We start from the raw sequence: 24222 nt of genomic DNA on the forward strand, positions 1-24222 counted from the left end.
TTTTTTGGCTGCACAAATGTCTTCTTTTGAGAAGTGTCTGTTCATGTCCTTTGCCCACTTTTTGATGGGGTTGTTTGTTTTTTTCTTGTAAATTTGTTGGAGTTCATTGTAGATTCTGGATATTAGCCCTTTGTCAGATGAGTAGGTTGCGAAAATTTTCTCCCATTTTGTAGGTTGCCTGTTCACTCTGATGGTAGTTTCTTTTGCTGTGCAGAAGCTCTTGAGTTTAATTAGATCCCATTTGTCAATTTTGGCTTTTGTTGCCATTGCTTTTGGTGTTTTAGACATGAAGTTCTTGCCCATGCCTATGTCCTGAATGGTAATGCCTAGGTTTTCTTCTAGGGTTTTTATGGTTTTAGGTTTAACGTTTAAGTCTTTAATCCATCTTGAATTGATTTTTGTATAAGGTGTAAGGAAGGGATCCAGTTTCAGCTTTCTCCATATGGCTAGCCAGTTTTCCCAGCACCATTTATTAAATAGGGAATCCTTTCCCCATTTCTTGTTTTTCTCAGGTTTGTCAAAGATCAGATAGTTGTAGATAAGTGGAGTTATTTCTGACAGCTCTGTTCTGTTCCATTGATCTATATCTCTGTTTTGGTACCAGTACGATGCTGTTTTGGTTACTGTATCCTTGTAGTATAGTTTGAAGTCAGGTAGTGTGATGCCTCCAGCTTTGTTCTTTTGGCTTAGGATTGACTTGGCGATGTGGGCTCTTTTTTGGTTCCATATGAACTTTAAAGTAGTTTTTTTCCAATTCTGTGAAGAAAGTCATTGGTAGCTTGATGGGGATGGCATTGCATCTGTAAATTACCTTGGGCAGTGTGGCCATTTTCACGATATTGATTCTTCCTACCCATGAGCATGGAATGTTCTTCCATTTGTTTGTATCCTCTTTTATTTCCTTGAGCAGTGGTTTGTAGTTCTCCTTGAAGAGGTCCTTCACATCTCTTGTCAGTTGGATTCCTAGGTATTTTATTCTCTTTGAAGCAATTGTGAATGGGAGTTCACTCATGATTTGGCTCTCTGTTTGTCTATTATTGGTGTATAAGAATGCTTGTGATTTTTGTACATTGATTTTGTATCCTGAGACTTTGCTGAAGTTGCTTATCAGCTTAAGGAGATTTTGGGCTGAGACAATGGGGTTTTCTAGATATACAATCATGTCATCTGCAAACAGGGAGAATTTGACTTCCTCTTTTCCTAATTGAATACCCTTGATTTCCTTCTCCTGACTAATTGCCCTGGCCAGAACTTCCAACACTATGTTGAATAGAAGTGGTGAGAGAGGGCATCCCTGTCTTGTGCCAGTTTTCAAAGGGAATGCTTCCAGTTTTTGCCCATTCAATATGATATTGGCTGTTGGTTTGTCATAGATAGCTCTTATTATTTTGAGATACGTCCCATCAATACCTAATTTATTGAGAGTTTTTAGCATGAAGCGTTGTTGAATTTTGTCAAAGGCCTTTTCTGCATCTATTGAGATAATCATGTGGTTTTTGTGTTTGGTTCTGTTTATATGCTGGATTACATTTATTGATTTGCGTATATTGAACCAGCCTTGCATCCCAGGGATGAAGCCCACTTGATCACGGTGGATAGCTTTTTGATGTGCTGCTGGATTCTCTTTGCCAGTATTTTATTGAGGATTTTTGCATCGATGTTCATCAAGGATATTGGTCTAAAATTCTCTTTTTTTGTTGTGTGTCTGCCCGGCTTTGGTATCAGGATGATGCTGGCCTCATAAAATGAGTTAGGGAGGATTCCCTCTTTTTCTATTGATTGGAATAGTTTCAGAAGGAATGGTACCAGTTCCTCCTTGTACCTCTGGTAGAATTCGGCTGTGAACCCATCTGGTCCTGGACTTTTTTTGGTTGGTAAGCTATTGATTATTGGCACAATTTCAGCTCCTGTTATTGGTGTATTCAGAGATTCAACTTCTTCCTGGTTTAGTCTTGGGAGGGTGTATGTGTTGAGGAATTTATCCATTTCTTCTAGATTTTCTAGTTTATTTGCATAGAGGTGTTTGTAGTATTCTCTGATGGTAGTTTGTATTTCTGTGGGATCAGTGGTGATATCCCCTTTATCGTTTTTTATTGCATCTATTTGATTCTTCTCTCTTTTTTTCTTTATTAATCTTGCCAGCAGTCTATCAATTTTGTTGATCCTTTCAAAAAACCAGCTCCTGAATTCATTAATTTTTTGAAGGGTTTTTTGTGTCTCTATTTCCTTCAGTTCTGCTCTAATTTTAGTTATTTCTTGCCTTCTGCTAGCTTTTGGATGTGTTTGCTCTTGCTTTTCTAGTTCTTTTAATTGTGATGTTAGGGTGTCAATTTTGGATCTTTCCTGCTTTCTCTTGTGGGCATTTAGTGCTATAAATTTCCCTCTACACACTGCTTTGAATGCATCCCAGAGATTCTGGCATGTTGTGTCTTTGTTCTCATTGGTTTCAAAGAACATCTTTATTTCTGCCTTCATTTTGTTATGTACCCAGTAGTCATTCAGGAGCAGGTTGTTCCGTTTCCATGTAGTTGAGCAGTTTTGAGTGAGATTCTTAATCCTGAGTTCTAGCTTGATTGCCCCAGGCCTGCCCTAAAAGCGCTCCTGAAGGAAGCGCTAAACATGGAAAGGCAGAACCGGTACCAGCCGCTGCAAAATCATGCCAAAATGTAAAGACCATCGAGACTAGGAAGAGACTGCATCAACTAACGAGCAAAATAACCAGCTAACATCATAATGACAGGATCACATTCACACATAACAATATTAACTTTAAATATAAATGGACTAAATGCTCCAATTAAAAGACACAGACTGACAAATTGGATAAAGACTCAAGACCCATTAGTGTGCTGTATTCAGGAAACCCATCTCACATGCAGAGACACACATAGGCTTAAAATAAAGGGATGGAGGAAGATCTACCAAGCAAATGGAAAACAAAAAAAGGCAGGGGTTGCAATCCTAGTCTCTGATAAAACAGACTTTAAACCAACAAAGATCAAAAGAGACAAAGAAGGCCATTACATAATGGTAAAGGGATTAATTCAATAAGAAGAGCTAACTATCCTAAATATATATGTACCCAATACAGGAGCACCCAGATTCATAAAGCAAGTCCTGAGTGACCTACAAAGAGACTTAGACTCCCACACATTAATAATGGGAGACTTTAACACCCCACTGTCAACATTAGACAGATCAATGAGACAGAAAGTCAACAAGGATACCCAGGAATTGAACTCAGCTCTGCACCAAGTAGACCTAATAGACATCTACAGAACTCTCCACCCCAAATCAACAGAATATACATTTTTTTCAGCACCACACCACACCTATTCCAAAATTGACCACATACTTGGAAGTAAAGCTCTCCTCAGTAAATGTAAAAGAACAGAAATTATAACAGACAACTGTATATTTTGACAAGTTTTTGAATGTGCCTTTGATTTCTTTTGATGAGGTATAATTTTCCCAAATATAATTTTATGATCATTATTTTATATTTTGCAATTGCTTTGTTCCTTTCCTTTTGTGAATTCTGTTGCCTTTTTTAAACTTGAAAAAAAAATTGAATATAAAGAATAAATTTCTGGTTGAAGAATATGTGATTAATAGTAATTCAAATGTTCTAAGAAAAACAAATCTTGATTATTTACCCCACAGATTCCCTTGAATCACTCACATTGAGACTGATGTTATGTATTTTATGTTATTTTTTAAAGAAGAGATTGAGAATGATCTTTTTGTAAAAATGTCAGCAAATATACCAAGTTGGGTAAATACACTTTTTAAATCTTGGACATATCTGTCTGACCTAAATTCAAGTAATTGCTATTACTTCTTGAATGTTGTATTTAGCATTATTTATGTCATTTGTTTGGATTTATAGTCTCATAAAGGATCAAGCCTTCCCTTCCCTAAGGAATTCAACTCACCTCTCCTGGTAGGCATTCCATATCATCAGCGGTTGAGTTTCAATAAATATGGATAGACAATTTAGAGGAAAATGAAAAATATTTCCTCAAGTCCTGTAAAATTCACAGATTCAAATCTAAATGAGAAAAAAATTGATCATTTATATATTATCCTGACTCCCAATCTCATTTGTCTTTATAATAAAAAATATTTGATGGAAATTCATGCAGGGCTAAGCTTTGTTATTTATACAAGCGTAAGTTTATATTTAAGAGGCCAGGCAGAAATATAATGAGAATAAAGTGTTTAATATGATTGTAAATTCTTCTCTTTTTGCTAGATTTCTAGTCAAACTTCTTTTTATTATACTTTAAGTTCGAGGGTACATGTGCACAACATGCAGGTTTGTTACATATGTATACATGTGCCATGTTGGTGGGCTGCACCCATTAAGTCATCATTTACATTAGGTATATCTCCCAATGCTATCCCTCCCCCCTCCCCCCACCCCATGACAGGCCCCAGTGTGTGATGTTCCCCTTCCTGTGTCCAAGTGTTCACATTGTTCAATTCCCACCTATGAGTGAGAACATGCGGTGTTTGGTTTTTTGTCCTTGCGATGGTTTGCTGAGAATGATGGTTTCCAGCTTCATCCGTGTCCCTACAAAGGACATGAACTCATCATTTTTTATGGCTGCATAGTATTCCATGGTGTATATGTGCCACATTTTCTTAATCCAGTCTATCATTGTTGGACATTTGGGTTGGTTCCAAGTCTTTGCTATTGTGAATAGTGCCACAATAAACATATGTGTGCATGTGTCTTTATAGCAACATGATTTATAATCCTTTGGGTATATACCCAGTAATGGGATGGCTGGGTCAAATGGAATTTCTAGTTCTAGGTCCTTGAGGAATCGCCACACTGTCTTCTACAATGGTTGAACTAGTTTACAGTCCCACCAACAGTGTAAAAGTGTTCCTATTTCTCCACATCCTCTCCAGCACCTGTTGTTTCCTGACATTTTACTGATCGCCATTCTAACTGGTGTGAGATGGTATCTCATTGTGGTTTTGATTTGCATTTCTCTGATGGCCAGTGATGATGAGCATTTTTTCATGTGTCTGTTGGCTGCATAAATGTCTTCTTTCAAGAAGTGTCTGTTTGTATCCTTCGCCCACTTTTTGATGGGGTCGTTTGTTTTCTTCTTGTAAATTTGTTTGTGTTATTTATAGATTCTGGATATTAGCCCTTTGTCAGATGTGGAGATTGCAAAAATTTTGTCCCATTCTGTAGGTTGCCTGTTCACTCTGATGGTAGTTTCTTTTGCTGTGCAGAAGCTCTTGAGTTTAATTAGATCCCATTTGTTAATTTTGGCTTTTGTTGCCATTGCTTTTGGTGTTTTAGACATGAAGTCCTTGCCCATGCCTATGTCCTGAATGGTAATGCCTAGGTTTTCTTCTAGGGTTTTTATGGTTTTAGGTCTAACATGTAAGTATTTAATCCATTTTGAATTAATTTTTGTATAAGGTGTAAGGAAGGGATCCAGTTTCAGCTTTCTCCATATGGCTAGCCAGTTTTCCCAGCACCATTTATTAAATAGGGAATCCTTTCCCCATTTCTTGTTTTTCTCAGGTTTGTCAAAGACCAGATAGTTGTAGATATGTGGCATTATTTCTCAGGGCTCTGTTATGTTCCATTGGTGTATATATCTGTTTTGGTACCAGTACCATGCTGTTTTGGTTACTGTATCCTTGTAGTATAGTTTGAAGTCAGGTAGTGTGATGCCTCCAGCTTTGTTCTTTTGGCTTAGGATTGACTTGGCAATGTGGGCTCTTTTTTGGTTCCATATGAACTTTAAAGTAGTTTTTTCCAATTCTGTGAAGAAAGTCATTGGTAGCTTGATGGGGATGGCATTGCATCTATAAATTACCTTGGGCAGTATGACCATTTTCACGATATTGATTCTTCCTACCCATGAGCATGGAATGTTCTTCCATTTGTTTGTGTCCTCTTTTATTTCGTTGAGCAGTGGTTTGTAGTTCTCCTTGAAGAGGTCCTTCACATCCCTTGTCAGTTGGATTCCTAGGTATTTTATTCTCTTTGAAGCAATTGTGAATGGGAGTTCACTCATGATTTGGCTCTCTGTTTGCCTGTTATTGATGTATAAGAATGCTTGTGATTTTTGCACATTGATTTTGTATGCTGAGACTTTGCTGAAGTTGCTTATCAGCTTAAGGTGATTTTGGGCTGAGATGATGGGGTTTCTAAATATACAATCATGTCCTCTGCAAACAGGGACCATTTGACTTCCTCTTTTACTAATTGAATGCCTTTTATTTCTTTCTCCTGCCTAATTGCCCTGGCCAGAAATTCCAACAGTATGTTGAATAGGAGTGGTGAGAGAGGGCATCCCTGTCTGGTGCCAGTTTTCAAAGGGAATGCTTCCAGTTTTTGCCTATTCAGTATGATATTGGCTGTGGGTTTGTCATAAATAGCTCTTATTATTTTGAGATACGTCCCATCAATACCTAATTTATTGAGAGTTTTTAGCATGAAGCGTTGTTGAATTTTGTCAAAGGCCTTTTCTGCATCTATTGAGATAATCATGTGGTTTTTGTGTTTGGTTCTGTTTATATGCTGGATTACATTTATTGTTTTGCGTATATTGAACCAGCCTTGCATCCCAGGGATGAAGCCCACTTGATCACGGTGGATAAGCTTTTTGATGTGCTGCTGGATTCTCTTTGCCAGTATTTTATTGAGGATTTTTGCATCGATGTTCATCAAGGATATTGGTCTAAAATTCTCTTTTTTTGTTGTGTGTCTGCCCGGCTTTGGTATCAGGATGATGCTGGCCTCATAAAATGAGTTAGGGAGGATTCCCTCTTTTTCTATTGATTGGAATAGTTTCAGAAGGAATGGTACCAGTTCCTCCTTGTACCTCTGGTAGAATTCGGCTGTGAACCCATCTGGTCCTGGACTTTTTTTGGTTGGTAAGCTATTGATTATTGGCACAATTTCAGCTCCTGTTATTGGTGTATTCAGAGATTCAACTTCTTCCTGGTTTAGTCTTGGGAGGGTGTATGTGTCAAGGAATTTATTCATTTCTTCTAGATTTTCAAGTTTATTTGCATAGAGTTGTTTGTAGTATTCTCTGATGGTAGTTTGTATTTCTGTGGGATCAGTGGTGATATCCCCTTTATCGTTTTTCATGGCGTCTATTTGACTATTCTCTCTTTTCTTCTTTATTCGTCTTGCTAGCAGTCTATCAATTTTGTTGATCCTTTCAAAAAACCAGCTGCTGGATTCCTTAATTTTTTGAAGGGTTTTTTTGTGTCTCTATTTCCTTCAGTTCTGCCCTGATCTTAGTCATTTCTTGCCTTCTGCTAGCTTTTCAATGTGTTTGCTCTTGCTTTTCTAGTTCTTTTAATTGTGATGTTAGGGTGTCAATTTTAGATCTTTCCTGCTTTCTCTTGTGGGCATGTAGTGCTATAAATTTCCCTCTACACACTGCTTTGAATGCGTCCCAGAGATTCTGGTATGTTGCGTCTTTGTTCTCATTGGTTTCAAAGAACATTTTTATTTCTGCCTTCATTTCATTATGTACCCAGTAGTCATTCCGGAGCAGGTTGTTCAGTTTCCATGTAGTTGAGTGGTTTTGAGTGAATTTCTTAATCCTGAGTTCTAGTTTGATTGCACTGTGGTCTGAGAGACAGTTTGTTATAATTTCTGTTCTTTTACATTTGCTGAGGAGTGTTTTACTTCCAACTATGTGGTCAATTTTGGAATAGGTGTGTTGTGGTGCTGAAAGAATATATATTTTGTTGATTTAGGATGGAGAGTTCTGTAGATGTCTATTAGGTCTGCTTGGTGCAGAGCTGAGTTCAATTCCTGGCTATCCTTGTTAACTTTCTGTCTCATTGATCTGTCTAATGTTGACAGTGGGGTGTTAAAGTCTCCCATTATTATTTTGTGGGAGTCTAAGTCTCTTTATAGGTCACTCAGGACTTGCTTTATGAATCTGGGTGCTCCTGTATTGGGTGCATATATGTTTAGGACAGTTAGCTCTTCTTGTTGAATTGATCCCTTTACCATTATGTAATGGCCTTCTTCTCCCTAACACTTTCAGGTACACCAATCAGACGTAGATTTGGTCTTTTCATGTACTCCCATATTTCTTGGTGGCTTTGTTCGTTTGTTTTTACTCTTTTTTTCTCTATACTTCTCTTCTTGCTTCATTTCATTATTTGATCTTCAATCACTGATACCCTTTCTTCCAGTTGATGGAATCAGCTACTGAAGCTTGTGCATGTGTCACATAGTTCTCGTGCCATGTTTTTCAGCTTCATCAGGTTATTTAAGGACTTCTTTACACTGGTTATTCTAGTTAGCCTTTCATCTAACCTTTTTTCAAGGTTTTTAGCTTCTTTGCCATGGGTTCGAACTTCCTTCTTTTGCTCAGAGAAGTTGGATCGTCTGAAGCCTTCTTCTCTCAACTTTTCAAAGTCATTCTATGTCCAGCTTTGTTCCGTTGCTGGTAAGGAGCTGCATTCCTTTGGAGGGAGAGAGGTGCTCTGGTTTTTAGAATTTTCAGCTTTTCTGCTGTGTTTTTTCCTGATCTTTGTGGTTTTATCTACTTTTGGTCTTTGATGATGGTGATGTACAGATGGGGTTTTGGTGTGGATGCCCTTTCTGTTTGTTAGTTTTACTTCTAACAGTCAGGACCCTGAGCTGCAGGTCTATTGGAGTTTGCTAGAGGCCCACTCCAGACCCTGTTTGCCTGGGTATCAGCAGCAGAGGCTGCAGAGCTGCGAATATTGGTAAACAGCAAATGTTGCTGCCTGATCGTTCCTCTGGAAGCTTCATCTCAGAGGAGTATCTGACTGTGTGAGGTGCCAGTCTGCCCCTACTGGGTGGTGCCTCCCAGTTGTGCTACTCAGGGGTCAGGGACCCACTTGAGGAGGCAGTCTAGTCAGACTTTCATAGTTTAAAGGAAATCATATAGTCAGAGAAAGAGATAGAAATGACCATGGGTTCTGCTAAATGTTTTGGGTGTTGGCTATGTGCTAGGAACTGGGCAATTTGCTTTCCATATAATTTATCTTATTGCTCCAATATCCCAGTGAAGATGAGTGCCCCATTCTACATATGATAAAACCAAAGCATGGTAAGGTCAGGTTTCTCACAGGATTCTTTTTCACTTATCTCTAGAAGCAAGTGGTATGATTGAAGGTAGGGAAGTCCAGACAGTTAGAAAAGGACCACTAGTTGATCAAAGTGACAAATGCAAGAGATGATAAAAAACTAGTAAATCCTACATTAGGATTTCAATTAGAGTCCCAGTAAGAACTACTCACTGTCCCTTCTGCTTGACTTTGAGGCTCTTTGAAGGACCAGTAAGTGTTTTGATTCTCTTGATCCAGTGAAGCCTTCCAGAGTTCCTGGCCATAATCCCTAGAGCCCTTTTCTTGTACTGGCTGAAAACATTGAGCTATGGATTTTTATTCCAGAATAGGGAGCTCAAAGTCATATTTCAAGTTGCATGTGTGGATATGTGTCTTGTTTGTGGGGGAAATGTGAACTCAGATACCCAGGGCAGGTATCATAGTGGCTTGGAACATTTTTGTCCTACTTTGTCAGCATAGCTTCTCCTTCCCAAGTATTTGTGTACAGCATCTGGCCCTTGTTTTCCTAACTATCCTTCCAACCTTGTGTTTGTTGGCTTCTCCTTGGGAAGTACAATTTATTTGAATTCTGAAGAAAATCAAGAATAATTTCCTGGCTCTTGTGGGCTGCCAAATGATGTAGTTTTTGAGCATCTACTTCACGGCATATTTCTGGGACAGTCTGCAGAGAAAGGTCCCTTCTGTATTGCCACATGAGGATAACTACCTACATTCTTTTTCCTCAACAAAAGAAGCTTCATGATGGCTGGGTAAAATCTCCTTCCAAATAACATACAGGAAATTTTGATACTGTAAAATATCTGAATAAATATTCAATATTATACATAGCTTCACTAAATTGTATACAAGGCAATGATTCTGACTTTTATCATTGGTTCCTCTTTGTTTATGGCATCACTACACCTGACCAAAGAAGATGTGAACTCATTCACACAAAACTCAGTCAATGGTGCAATGTATATATTTTTTCAAGATAACATAAATCTTTTATTGTAAGTCCATTTATTTATGTTACAATAAGAGTATCATAAAAAACAAAAGTATCTTATTAATTTAAAAACATAGGGGTTGCTTCTTGAATTTGTGTGTAATTCTTGTGCAAAGGCCATGCAACTCTTTTTCTGTATCATTCCAATTTCAGTATATGTGCTGCTGAAGCAAGCACAACATGTGTATTCTTGTTTATGACATATATGGATTTTCTGTATAATCAGTTTTATGTCATCACTGAGGAGGAAAGCCCTATGTATTTAAAAAGGGAGTACCATGTTTATACTATGAAAGAGAAGAAAAGACACTGTAATTCATGGAATACTTAATGATATAAGTGCCATGTGAAGTGTTTTATACAGATTTTCTCTTTTAGCCTTTATTTAAAGACTATGAGCACATTTTAGTCTTCCCATTCTATAGATTAAAACTTAACCTAGAGAGGTTACATATTTTCTCAAATCCAAGTTGAGAGAATGAATGAATGAACTAGAAAATAAACCTAGCTCTATTTGTGGAAAAATTTTATGATTTTCATACTAAACCATACTAGTGCTCCCCTATATAATTTATTTATTCATTTACTCACAAATATTTATTTACTACCTACTTTATGGCAGACACTATGCTAAATTATAAGGATAGAGAAATAATCAGTATATGTTTTTGAATGGTAGAAAAATGACAATTAAAATTAATTTTAAAATACTGTGACTATTGTTTGAAGGGAGGAAAGATCTCTTCTTATATATTAATATCCTAGATAAATGCAAGAAAATTTTGTTGTGTAAAACTTTATTCAAGTCTTTGCTGTTGTGAATAATGCCGCAATAAAACCTAAAGTATAATAATAAATAAATAAATAAATAAAAAACAAAAAAAAACTTTATTCATGGTAGTGATTTGTGATGTATCACAAACGCTTCTTGCTACACTATTGTATGATTTAAGAGTATTTGGTATGAATTGCTAGACAGAAAGATCTAGTTTATGTTTAGATATATTGATTTTTCCAGACTAGATATCGTTTTTTAAAAATGGAACTTTTAGGAGAGCTGTATTTGAACTTGCTACACATGAGTCTGAATTCTGGTTAAGCAGAGAAATCCATCTTAATGGAGGTAGGGTGGAGAATTGGAACTCTAGGTAGTGGCTCTCCACACCAGTGGTTCTCAAACTGAAACATGCATCAGAATCTTATATAGGAGTTGTTGAAACACAGATTTCTGGCCTCTGGCCCTACTCCTGAAATTTCTGGTTCAGTAAGTCTGAGATGGGGCAAAAAATTTATATTTCTAATAAGTTATATTATATTTATATTTCTAATAAGTTATATTATATTTATATTTCTAATAAGTTCCTAGGTGATATTGATGCCATTAACCAGAAAAAATTTATATTTCTAATAAGTTCCTAGGTGATATTGATACCATTAACCTGAGGACCACACTTGGAGAATCATTGCTCTATAGGAAATATTTTCATATCTTCTTATACAGAACAGGCAAAAATAGGAATAGCTGATATATTCCCTGGGCCAATTTGTTCTAACCACTTCCAACTTCTGTCTTGGCCTCACTCATGAGATCTGGTGACCTTTCAGTGTATGCATGAGGAGCCAAAGAACTCACAAGATGAACATCAGTAATCTCCCTCTTTATAAAATAGTTTAATTTTATTTTTAAGTTTTTTGCAGATATGATTTAGTTTGTTCATGTATGCATTCATTAAAATTAAGGTAAACTTCAGAGGACTTTGTTAAATGAGAAAATGTAGAAAGTTATATAACATAATTTTCTCTGTTTTCTCAGGGAAGTAAAAGCCAGTTGCACTAAAAACATTTTGAGGAAATAGATATGTATGGGGTGATTTGGTGCACATCTGTGGTACAAAGGAAATTTTATTAACTTCAAACAGAATAAGTGAACTCCAAAAGGAGTGACACCTCTCCACATTGCAGAGGAGCAAACTGTGTTTTCTTGTACCTGGCACTTAATCCAACCATCAAACCCAATGGGCATGAGTTTTGCTAACTTGAGTGAAGTGATAACTAAACATTTCAAACTCAGACTTGAATGTTTTGGTATAAAACATAAAGTGCATTCAGCTGAAACCCTAATCTACAGCATTTTGATTTTTCCCCCTTGATTTATGTTTAGTACTTTGTTAGAAGGTTCGCTTTTCATTTGATTCCACATGGATGCAATGTTTCCTGTCTCACAGCCAAAGTCAACCTTTTAAGGTCTATAGGAGTGTTGTAGGCATATAAATTTTAAAAAGTAGAGGGAACACTAAAATTCAGGACCACCTAAATTGCCAGCAGCAGCTTTAGAACCACACAGGTCATTCAGTGTCCAAGTGGTCAAAATAAAGACTACTCAGGGCAGAGCCTAGGAAACCTGACAGTCGCAAAGCTTGTGGAGTAGCTTTCCTCATAATGGAAGGCAAAATGAGACATCAGTGTAATCAGTGAAGGTTAAACAGACCTGGGATATATTAGTCATGGATCTTAAAACGAAAAAAAAGGGGGAGGGGTGCTTTACACTACTTAAAGAGATTTCTGCAACTTTATTTCTAAAGCTTGGCAGCCTTAGGAGGTAAAGAGCCTGGTTCATAAGGCCAGAAATTTTATGCAAATTTTTAAAAAAGTTCTTACCTTGGCTAATTGAGATTGGAATGCTGAAACAGTGCTATGGAACAGAGCCATGTATGAATAAGATGGAATCAAGTGGCTCTTCTGGGTTCATGTAATTATTTTCTTCTTGTGGTTATGAAGATGATTGATGATTGATAATGAAGTTAAATTATAAAAACCCACCTTGCCTTTTGATTATATTCTTTTTCAGATGGAGTCTCACTCTGTCACCCAGGCTGGAGTGCAGTGGCACAATCTCAGCTCACTGCAGCCTCTGCCTCCTGGATTCAAATGATTCTCCTGCCTCAGCCTCCCGAGTAGCTGGGAATACAGGTGCGTGCCACCACACCCAGCTATTTTTTTTTTTAATTTATTTTTTTTTGGTAGAGACAGGGTTTCATCATGTTTGCCAGGCTAGTCTCGAACTCCTGACCTCAGGTGATTCACCTGACTTGGCCTCCCAAAGTGCTGGGATTAAAGGCGTGAGTTACCACACACAGCCATTTTTTGATTATATTCGTATTAGATCTTTCCAACATTTCCAAAATTTCCAATGTGTACTATGTGTAATGGTTTATAAACAAAGTCTGTTATTGTTGATATAGAATTGGAGGCAGCAGATGCATTTGATAAACAATTTTAACACTTTTGAGAAAAGAATTTTGCAACATAATAAAAATTACAGCACCCAAAGAAGAAAATTTGTGGATCCCATTAAAGCTATGTATAATCCACAAATAATTCTTTTGAATTATCCCCCCAAAGTGTCATTTAATTTAAAAGGAGAGAAAAATGCTTTTTATTACTTTTCATCACCACACCTTCCCTGGCCCCTTCAAGAATGTTGGAATCAAAATGGGAAAAAAACCTGGAATATTTACTACAATATGTCCAAGTATTTGAAGGGTCTTACCAAAAGTAATGAAACTGTCAACATGGTTTCTTGTAAGTTTATTATGCATCTATGAACTGGCAAATGTTGCACATTTGTTAGAAGTTTTCTAATATTCACCTTCAGAGTTCCTTTGCCGAAAATAATTCAGAAAGTCAGAGCTCCAGTGGCTAAACTGGAGTTTTTATTGATCATCAGGTGTCAAGTACTTAAAACTGACTTTGCTCCTTCAACTAGTCACATCCTTCAACTAGTCACACAGAATTAGGTTTAAACAATTTCCAGATCATTTGCCTTTATATTTTTCAGTTTCCTTGGAATTATCAGCAATTTCTTGTAAGATTTCAAAACTTATGCTTAAGAATAAAAAACGTAACAGAATACAGGAAATTTTATTTTTTGAGCACTGACACTTTCGTTTTATAGCAGTTACTGGGGGTGTTGACCTCTTCCCCAGAAATAGCAGTAGTGATTTAATGAAGATTGTGAATGTTTCTTAGTTTATGTCTCACCCTAGACAAAATTAGAAAGTAAGTTATTGTTCTTCTATCCAGTCTTCGTTTTATCCCCTCAGAAATATTGATACTATTTTATCACTAAGTATTTCTTTTTGTTTTCTAGGCTTATTACATAGGCTTGATCTCCCTGACCTAATACTCTTGCATGAACCAGGTCTTAGAGTATTCATTTGGCCAATTCTGTTGGCTTCATGATGTCCTGTTCTCCCAATGTTGTGCCACTGCTGGCCTAGTGGTTTTTTCAAAACATGTAGGCATCTAGGGTGTCATTTTCTCTTCTGTTGATGTGCTACAGGCACATTTAGGAGGATGGGCCCCAGAATACTTAAAAAAAATACTTTCAATGGAGAGATAACAAGGTATAAGTATGTTGTGTTTGTTCAAAATACACTTGTTGTATAAAATTTCCTGTTTAATGCTGGAGATAATGCATCTTGCCTTTGCACCTAACTCAAGTGGGTATTTTAATCTATTCAGCTAGGTTGGATAGTGCCATAATTCAGTGCCATGGAAAAGACTTTCAGGTAGGGTGAAGAATGCCCTACTGTCAGGCTGCCTACCAACTTTTCCAACATATTTTAACTGCAGCCTGCTGATAATTCCCTAAAGATTATGGGAATATAAAGACGTTATTTTGGATTAAGTTACTCAGTCCTTATTCTTAGAAAGTCATATTACACAATGTCAACAAAAACTAGAAGCAAAACAAAAGAGAACACATGGGATGCTATAGGAATGGATAGCAGAGTGATCTCATCTCTTTAAGGGGTCAAGGAAGGCTTCGCAGGGAAGAAACATCCATAGTGAAACCTGAAACATAAGTAGATATTAACAAATGAACTCAAAGGAATCCAATATTGCAGAATCATAAAGTCAAGGGGTCATGCATTTTAGATGAGACTGAAGAGACAAGCAGGGACCAAGGATCACAAGGTCTGATAAGCTTTGTAAAGAAGTCTCTTTATCTTAAGGGAGAGGGAGAACTATTGAAAAACTTTCAACTGGCAATGACATGAATAGATTTGCATTTTAAAGGCTATAGTATCCTCATGCTGTGCTGTTAACAATAAACACTTTAATGCCAATTAATTCATAATCCTCTTTTACTAACCCATACATTAAATTATTATATAGCAAATACCGGGTAATGAGAAGAAAAGACAGGCTGAATGGTGGAGTCTGGGGTGACAAGGAGCATCACAAGATATGAGACATAGGGAAAGAGGGAAGCATAGAATGATATACTTGGGTGAATGAAAGAAGGAAGGGAGGACAGAGAGACCTAGAGGAAGGTGAGCAGACAGGCAGTCAGACCAAACTAGGTGCTTTCACATTCATGCACAAACTCTTTTAAATCTCACAATCCATTTTGCAAAAGAGAAAACTGAAATTCAGAGCAGTTAACAGCTCAAGAGAGGTAAATTTGCCCAAGATCACATAGCAAATGGCAGAGCTGGAATTTTAATTTAGATTCTTCTACTGTATATTCAATGCCTTTTCTGATAAGGAATCTTGTCTTTGAAGTTGGGAACATAACAAGAGTGAGTGGAGGTATAGTCTATATTCCAACATATAGCTAGAAGGTATAAATTACCCGTTGTCATAATTTTGCCAGTGATTACCCCTCATTGTGCGACAGATAGTCAAAATCAAATGCTTGCAACCCAGTGGAAGAACTGTGTGATGTTCTCTACTGGGTGAATCCTTGTGTGATTTTCAAGGTAGAAAATGATTAACATTTCAATGTTCTCCCCTTCCAGGGATCTATGTAATACTATGTAGACTGTCAGCTGCTGAACCACATCCAAATTTCCTTTTTGTATTCAGCAAGGCTATGTCATTTCTTGTTTAGTCAGTTGTTATTTTATTATTAATTTTATAAATATTTATTGAGCCTAATGTAATCCAGGTACTGTTCTATGTGCTGGAAAACATCAGTGAAAAAAAACAGAACATCTTCTTTGTTCTCATTTATTTAGTGTACTTATATATTTTAGTCTTTAATTACTCTGTGTCAAACAATCACACATTTAAAATTGACTTAAACTTTCCATTTTTAAATTTCAAAGGCTCCCATTTTTTCCCCTGCCCCCACATCTAGTTCCAGAATATTGGGATTGGCAAAAATGTACATGCTATCCATCAATACACTTGACATTTTGAAGATTTTGATTCTTCCTTCCTAGATTTCATTGTTAAAAAGGAAAGAGAAGTGAAGTTCTTTTTATGATCAAACATGCTATGACTTTCAACACGTATTTACCTTCTGATTCAATCCTTGCTTTTCCTTGTGTCATGATGTTCCTATATTCTTATTCTCCTTAGGCAATATTGAAGATATTTTGCTGTCCTATTATGTCTTTATTATTATTATTATTATTTGTTGAGACAGAGTCTCACTCTGTTGCCAGGCAGGAGTGCAGTGGTGTGATCTTGGCTCACTGCAACCTCCGTCTCCCAGGATCAAGCAATTCTCCTGCCTCAGCTACCCCGGTAGCTGGGACTACAGGCATGTGCAACCATGCCCAGGTAATATTTGTATTTTTAGTAGAGATGGGATTTCACCACGTTGGCCAGGATAGTCTCCATCTCTTGACCTCATGATCCGCCTGCCTCAGCCTCCCAAAGTGCTGGGATTACAGGCGTGAGCCACCATGCCCGGCCTTATGTCTTTTTAATATGTGGTGTCTGCATTTGTAGCATGAGTGATAAGGAGCACAAACCAAATCTTGGAATTTGATAAAATACCTTCTTTCTAAACTATATGAGTTCATTTTCAGAGAGGTAATGTAACAATCCCAAATACCTGTCATTTAAACAACAAGTTAATTATTCTCTAAGGATACATATTATAGCCAATATATTTTATGGATAACCAGAGATGGGTTCTCAATTGTGATGATTTCAACCATATTCTATCTTACTTAAGTTTCCAAACTGTGACATTTACCTCATTGTTATCCATCATCATCATCTATTTCTATAGATGTCCTATAGATATCTATTCCTATCTAGTCTGTCACCTTATTCCTATATTACTTCCAGAAAGGAGCATTCAGACATTGAGTTTATGTTTAATTGACATATTTATCTATAGTTCCTGACTCCAACTACCAAAAAAAAACTTGTAGATTAGAATATAGTTTTTTGCAGAACTAAAAGGCATTAATCCAAAATAACTCCTGACCTTGTATTCACTGGTTAGTAAGGTTTGGAATACAATTACTTCTCCAAGAGCTAGTAGACAAAGGAGGGATCATAAGGCTAGTTATTGACTAGATTGATGGCTGTAGGAAAAATCCCAGATTGGTTGCTTTCATTGCCCCACTGGTCGTCAATTGCCACATTTGTTGATATCATAAATGTGCAGAGTAGCAAGAAGATAAGATGCCCAGAAAATAGAGGAGAAGAATACTTCCTTGACTTTTAGTTTTGCTGAAAAATTGTGCTAATATCTTTCTGGATTGAGTATTGGGGCTATATTTCTGATTACAGGTAAAGACAGGAAGCATGATTAAAGGCATGTAAAATGGAGCATGTGTGGAGAGCATTTGTGACAGCCCTTATAGGCTTGAGCTCTGTGATGACCAGAGCTACACATGATAATCTTTAGTGGATCTGCATCATTATTTTATACAAAGGTAAGGAAATGGTTTTTTTCTTTTGATTTCATTTCCAAATTGAACATAATCAACATTGTTATTATTTTTTTTGCTTGTAGGAATACACTGGCCAGGTATCTCTGAGAACATCATGTCCTGGTGCCTAGGTCTTTTTCCTGACGTTACAGAGTTCAATACGCTTTATGTACAGTTGGGATTTTCATTCCCAACTTTTAAGCATATTGTTATGGAAGTTTAACTGCTAGTTTTTGCTGATTTATGTAATTTCCTAAAATCCATTTGCAGTTATTCCCTGCTACATACTGAGGAAAAGAAGAAGGAGGAATAGGTAAATCTAGCATCTCTCTTGAAAACCAGTTCATGCAATGGCCATTGCTTGATTTGTCTACTCTTTTTTTTTTTTTTTTTTTTTTTCCTTTTTTTTGAGATGGAGTCTCACTCTGTCGCCCAGGCTGGAGTGCAGTGGCGCGATCTCAGCTCACTGCAAGCTCCTCCTCCAGGGTTCACGCCATTATCCCGCCTCAGCCTCCCGGGTAGCTGGGACTACAGGCACCCGCCACCACGACCGGCTAATTTTTTGTTATTTTTAGTAGAGACGGGGTTTCACCGTATTAGCCAGGATGGTCTCGATCTGCTGACCTCGTGATCCGCCCGCCTCGGCCTCCCAAAGTACTGGGATTACAGGCGTGAGCCACCGTGCCCAGCAAATTTGCCTACTCTTAATCTGAAATACAAAATCATCTTCCAAGGGATAGGGATTCTACTTATACTGAAACGTCGTCATGGTCTCTTTTTGTTATTACTATTGTTTTATTTTGTCTTATGTAATCAAGAACAAGGGAAGCAATCATCCTTAGCTGATTGCCTCAAAAAAATTTCAAGAAAATTGCATTTTCTTAGCCGGGTGCAGTGGCTCACACCTGTAATCCCAGCACTTTGGGAGGCTGAGGCGGGTGGATCACTTGAGGTCAGGAGTTAAACACCAGCCCGGCCATCATGATGAAACCCCATCTCTGCTAACATTAAAAAAAAAAATTAGCCAGGGATGGTGGCGTGCGCTTGTAGTCCTAGCTACTCAGGAGGCTGAGTCTGGAGAATCACTTGAACCTGGGAGGCGAAGGTTGCAGTGAGCTGAGATCGTGCTGTTGCACTCCAGCTGGGTGACAGAGCAAGACTCCGTCTAAAAAATAACTAAATAATGAAAAATAAATACATAAATAAATAGAAAAATTATGTTTTCTTTAAGAGGGATGAGGCAAACTGGGGTGGGCACACAGAACAGTGCAGGATAGGCAGGAAACATGGTGTCTTCCCTCTTGAGAACAGTTGAGGAAACAGGGTTGATTAGTCTAGAGAAGCGACTTGCTGCAAACTTTCATTTATTTGAATGGTTCCTATGCAGGAGAGGCCTAAGGCTTAACCTTGGACCGCTTCAGAGGATAGGATTAGGACAAAAAAGTGACAATTATAGAAAATTTAATTTGAGCACATTTAAAAAATCCGTTTATTTCTATTGGTTTGAAATGTGAAAAATGGAAAAGGCTGTCTTGAGAGTACTCTCCTAAATGAGTAGATAGTAGTAGTAGTATTTCCCACGCAGAAGCTGGGAAGCTGGCTGACAACTTCGCTGGATTGTGCTGAGGAAATTCATACATCAACTTGAGGGTTAAATAGATAACCTTGATGGTCCTCTCCAACTCTGAGATTAAGTGTGGGTTAATAATTCTTATGTAGCAACTGAAACAAGATATTAAGAGACTTAAAATATTTATTTTGTGAACTCTTAAAGGGCACTCGGTGCTCAATAAGATGTTCACTTACTGGGAGTAAAGCATTAGACAAAAGACTATTATAAGACTTCTTTGAAGAATATCATTGTCCTCTCTATTTAAAGGTATTATTTTGGGCAATATTTGTGAAATAAAACGTAAGTTTTTCAGGCAGTGTTCTTCATTCATGGTCAGGAACAGCTTGCTTTTTGTCTAATGATGCTAGCTCATTTCTCCACACTCATGTGTCTTGCATTGTGGTCAACAATGATCATAAAATGAGCTCTTCTGTCTTTAGAAACTTCACACTACACAGATCCATCTGTTCCTTTTTACCTAAGCCGCGTTGGTCCTATGGCTTCCAGCTGTGTCTCAATTGCTAATTCATTCTTAAAGGAGATTGGTTGGCTAGATAACTTTAATAGCCTTGTTGATCATTCTATACCCTATGTTGACTTAGAATTATACGGTTTTCTCCAATTTAACTTTTTTTTTTCTGGTAAGCTTTTCAGCTAGCTGTATTTTCTTAATTTTCAGATAAATTAAAAATAATACATTCTTTTATTTTTTTGTAGATCCCTATATATGCTTTAGGTAATTGATAGCTTCTTGCATTCCGTATGAAACAAGTTCCATTCTTTTTCTGATCCTCCAATGAAAAAAATAAAGCCAAATATTTAAGCAATTCAAATATTAAACTTGCTCTAGTTTAGTTGTGACATTAAAAAGTGCAAATATATGAAACAAAATAAACATGCCTTATAATAAATTGAATTCTCCATCTCTGTGCAACTGGCATTAAAGGGAATACAACTTCAGCTATTATCTCTATTTACTGCTTTGTGAGCAGTTATCATAATAACTGGAAAATTACTTTTTCATCTCTTGATGTTTTACAAGTTAATCATTTAAAAATTTGTCTAGACATATATGACATTTATTTTTGATGGTTCTCAAAGACGTTGTCAACAGGAAGTCTCAGTTATTGCACATTTTATTTAATTGTTTGCTTGATTATTTCTTCCCTTCAATTCTGTCTGTTACCTCCCTGGGCATTCCTACTAAATAGATGACATCTAGATTTCAACATAATTGAGAAAATATGAGAAACTCTCATATTTTAATCACTTGTGCTTATAATGATCCATTCAAGGAAAAATCTAGATATGTATAAATAAGTACATATGTGTGTGCTAATGCTTAGAAATGAGACTAGGATATACTGCAATATATTAACAGTAATTAACTTTGGACTTTTTAATAGGTCCTTTTTTATTTTATTTTATTCTTCTGTGTCTGATTTGTCATCAAGGAAAGCCTTTTTGGGCTTGTTATTTCTCCCCCAAATCATGTATGTGCTTCTCATTGACTTCCTGAACTGTGTCTATGGGTAGAGCTGACTACATGGCCTTGAGACCAGTGCAGCAGTACATAGCCTCCTACTCAGAAGTTTAGGGTTTAATGCTCTGCAGTTGCCACTTAAAATTTTTAGCAATTTTATCTTTGGATCTATATTTTGTTAAGTGGCATCAAATAAGACAGTGAAGAATACATGAAACCTGAGATCACACATAATCTTGCCTTCAAGTCTTGGACTTCTGCTCTTGGCCATTTTGTGCACTTGTTTCTCTCCTCCCTCACTTTATCTTCTATCCTGCTCTGTAACCATTGCCTCCTTTCCCCTTTAGTGGGTGCTTGGACATAGACATGAGGAAGGTCAAAGTTAGTTAAGGCTCAGGTGATGTGTGTTATGTAGCCTCTGGGCATGGGGCAAGGAAGTGCCCAAATCTGCCCAAGCTAGCAGCACCATGTTAGGAATGGCAGCCTGTGGGAAGCAGAGGTTTACTTCTCCATCATGGGCTGGGCACCATGTGTTGGCTGGGTGACTGACAGATGGAGAAATTCAGCTTCAGCAGTAAATGGATTGTGTGTGAAGCGTCATGTCACTAGGTCCCCCAGGGTGATTGTGAGGGTCTGAACTCATTTAGATACCATTCTCATACCCAAGCAAGAATGATATTGTATAATAAATGAAAAAAAATGATACAGTTTGAGAGAGAAACCAGAAAAATATTTTCTATTTTAGTACCTTAAAAGGCACCTTTTTCTGCTTTTTGAACATGTCCCCACATTTTCATTTTGCACTCAGCTCCATAAATCATGGACCTGGCCCTGCTTGTGATGCCCTTCAGATATCTCCCATCAGAACCCAGTCTAGAGGGCTGATGGCATAGGTTTACATTGAGCATATGGTCATCCATCTGCCTCAACTGTGAGGATCAGATAGGTAACCCCAGGGATCTTTCTTTCTGTAAAATTGATTCTTTTGAATCATTGAAACAACTGGTGTAAGCAAACTCAATTAAGTTTAAGGAATTTTACTAAGCAGTGGCTTAATAAGGAGACAGTGATTTCCTTGTTAGGGATGTGTGGTTTCTTCCCCTCTTTGAGATGAGTTTCTCATGGCAAACTCCAGTTAGGGAGAAGACCACCACCCTCCTGCCTTAGAATGGTGAGGCACAGGTGCTTTTCTTTTTGAACCTGCTTTTGATATTGTTGTATCAAATGTGTCAGTAGATCTAAGTGGAATGTTTCACGCCTCTTCCTTCTTTTTCCTGGCCTCCACAAAGCACATTTTCAAATTAGGGTTGAGTTTCTTTCATGTAGGTATAGCCAAAACAACTATTCAGAAGATGTGTCTGAGAAATCCAAGGCACTAAGAGTCCTTGCCTTCCTTTCCTAATATGTTTGTGGTTTCTGTGATTATTTACCTGTAATGTAATCTTTTCTCTAAATTGGGACACATAAATAAGATTTGATACATTTTCCTTTACATATTTTCTGTAATACTACATTAATGTACTGAGAATGTCAACTGGGTTAAACTTGTGCTAGATATAGAAAAAATACTCAAACTTTAAAGTATGTAGTTGACATAATTTCTTCATTTCTCTTGTGATGAAGTTGTTTTTCTTTTCCCATGGTTCCCTTGGTTTGGATTGTGAATTTCTGTTAGAGGGTGTTATAAGTCACTTCGTTTGTTGTCTTTCTCAGAAGTCCTATCTTGTCTCGAGTTATTTAAAACTCTGTAAACATTGAGCTAAACAGCCAGACAACATTCTAATTGTCTTAATATACTTAGGTAATCTCCTGTTACTGGACAATAGTTTGCTGATCATTTTTTCCATTCCAATTAATGTTTTAATATGTATTATATATAATGTATACATTATATATAATATATAAATATACATTATATACATTATATATTTTATATACGTTTTAATAAACATATATACGTTTTAATAAACAAACATATATATTTTATATCCGTTTTAGTAAACATATATTTTATATCCGTTTTAGTAAACATATATACTTTATATCCGTTTTAGTAAACATATATACTTTATATCCGTTTTAGTAAACATATATACTTTATATCCGTTTTAGTAAACATATATACTTTATATCCGTTTTAGTAAACATATATACTTTATATCCGTTTTAGTAAACATATATACTTTATATCCGTTTTAGTAAACATATATACTTTATATCCGTTTTAGTAAACATATATACTTTATATCCGTTTTAGTAAACATATATATTTATATATGTTTTAGTAAACATATATATTTTATATGTGTTTTAGTAAACATATATATGTGTTTTAGTAAACATATATATGTGTTTTAGTAAACATATATATGTGTTTTAGTAAACATATATATTTTATATGTGTTTTAGTAAACATATATATTTTATATGTGTTTTAGTAAACATATATATTTATATGTGTTTTAGTAAACATATATATTTTATATGTGTTTTAGTAAACATATATATTTTATATATGTATATATAATGTTTCAGAGTATTTCTTCAGGATTGGTCTCCCGTATTGGAAAAATACATGTATTTATGAAGGCCTTGATAATATATTGCAAATCAGCGCATTAGAAAGATTATACCAATTTAGATTTCTACTAGCATCCTAAAGTTTGACTGTCTGATCAGCTTTAGTTATTATCACTTAAGTGATGGAAAATGGAATCCTGTCTTGATTTGTATTTCTTTGACTAGTAAGATATGAAGTTTGCTTAAATGTTTTTCAGCCCCATGTGTTTTCTTTTTCAGGCATTTTATTTAATAAAAACGTAGTCTTCAGAGCACAATAGACTTTAGAAAATATATTAAATTGTTTATGATTTCCACCATGAGTCTTTTATATGCGTTAACTTGCACAAATGAAAAAACTGTATATTAATAGGGATGTCTTTCATGGTTGTCTGCAACAGTCTTAGCTTACTAATTCTATTGAGGGGAGATGGCTGAGGGTAGCCAGCTATCTAAAAGAGAGATTTGACCAAAGATAGACAAGAGTGCATAATGTAGCTTTATAGTTGTAACTTCGTCAACTCCTGCTATTGCCCATATGATTTCTTAGCAGTTGTTTAAGGGCTTATATTTTTCTAGAGGGGGAGGAATGTACTTTTCATCAAAGGTTTATTTGGTAATTCATATTTCCTTTATGGTCTACATTGATTGTCGGTTATAGCTCTTACCCAGTGTGTGTTTTTTGAAATGGAAATTTAATTGGGTGAGCATTTGTGATGAGATGTTTAAGTGACTTAGGAATATGCGTAACCACATGTACATGTTGTTTAATCAAAAGTGTAAAGTAAGT

At 36.4% G+C, this 24222-nt stretch overlaps 1 long non-coding RNA gene and 1 other non-coding gene across 2 annotated transcripts in view; one reads left to right on the top strand and one right to left on the bottom strand.

Annotated features, from left to right (window-relative positions):
• Positions 1-10162: 10162 nt before the first annotated feature.
• On the bottom strand, positions 10163-10270 carry LOC129037663 (U6 spliceosomal RNA). Its single transcript, XR_008502897.1, has one exon. It is a non-coding gene; the product is annotated as a U6 spliceosomal RNA (small nuclear RNA).
• Positions 10271-12957: 2687 nt separating this feature from the next.
• The window catches only part of LOC134739584 (uncharacterized), a 103146-nt gene continuing 91881 nt past the window's right edge, over positions 12958-24222 (top strand). The window contains exons 1-2 of the long non-coding RNA XR_010126381.1: positions 12958-13063; positions 17636-17781. This is a non-coding gene — a long non-coding RNA (uncharacterized LOC134739584). The remainder of the gene's footprint in view (positions 13064-17635; positions 17782-24222) is intronic.

Source organism: Pongo pygmaeus, chromosome 4 (assembly GCF_028885625.2).
Source record: "Pongo pygmaeus isolate AG05252 chromosome 4, NHGRI_mPonPyg2-v2.0_pri, whole genome shotgun sequence".
NCBI classification, from domain to species: domain Eukaryota; kingdom Metazoa; phylum Chordata; class Mammalia; order Primates; family Hominidae; genus Pongo; species Pongo pygmaeus.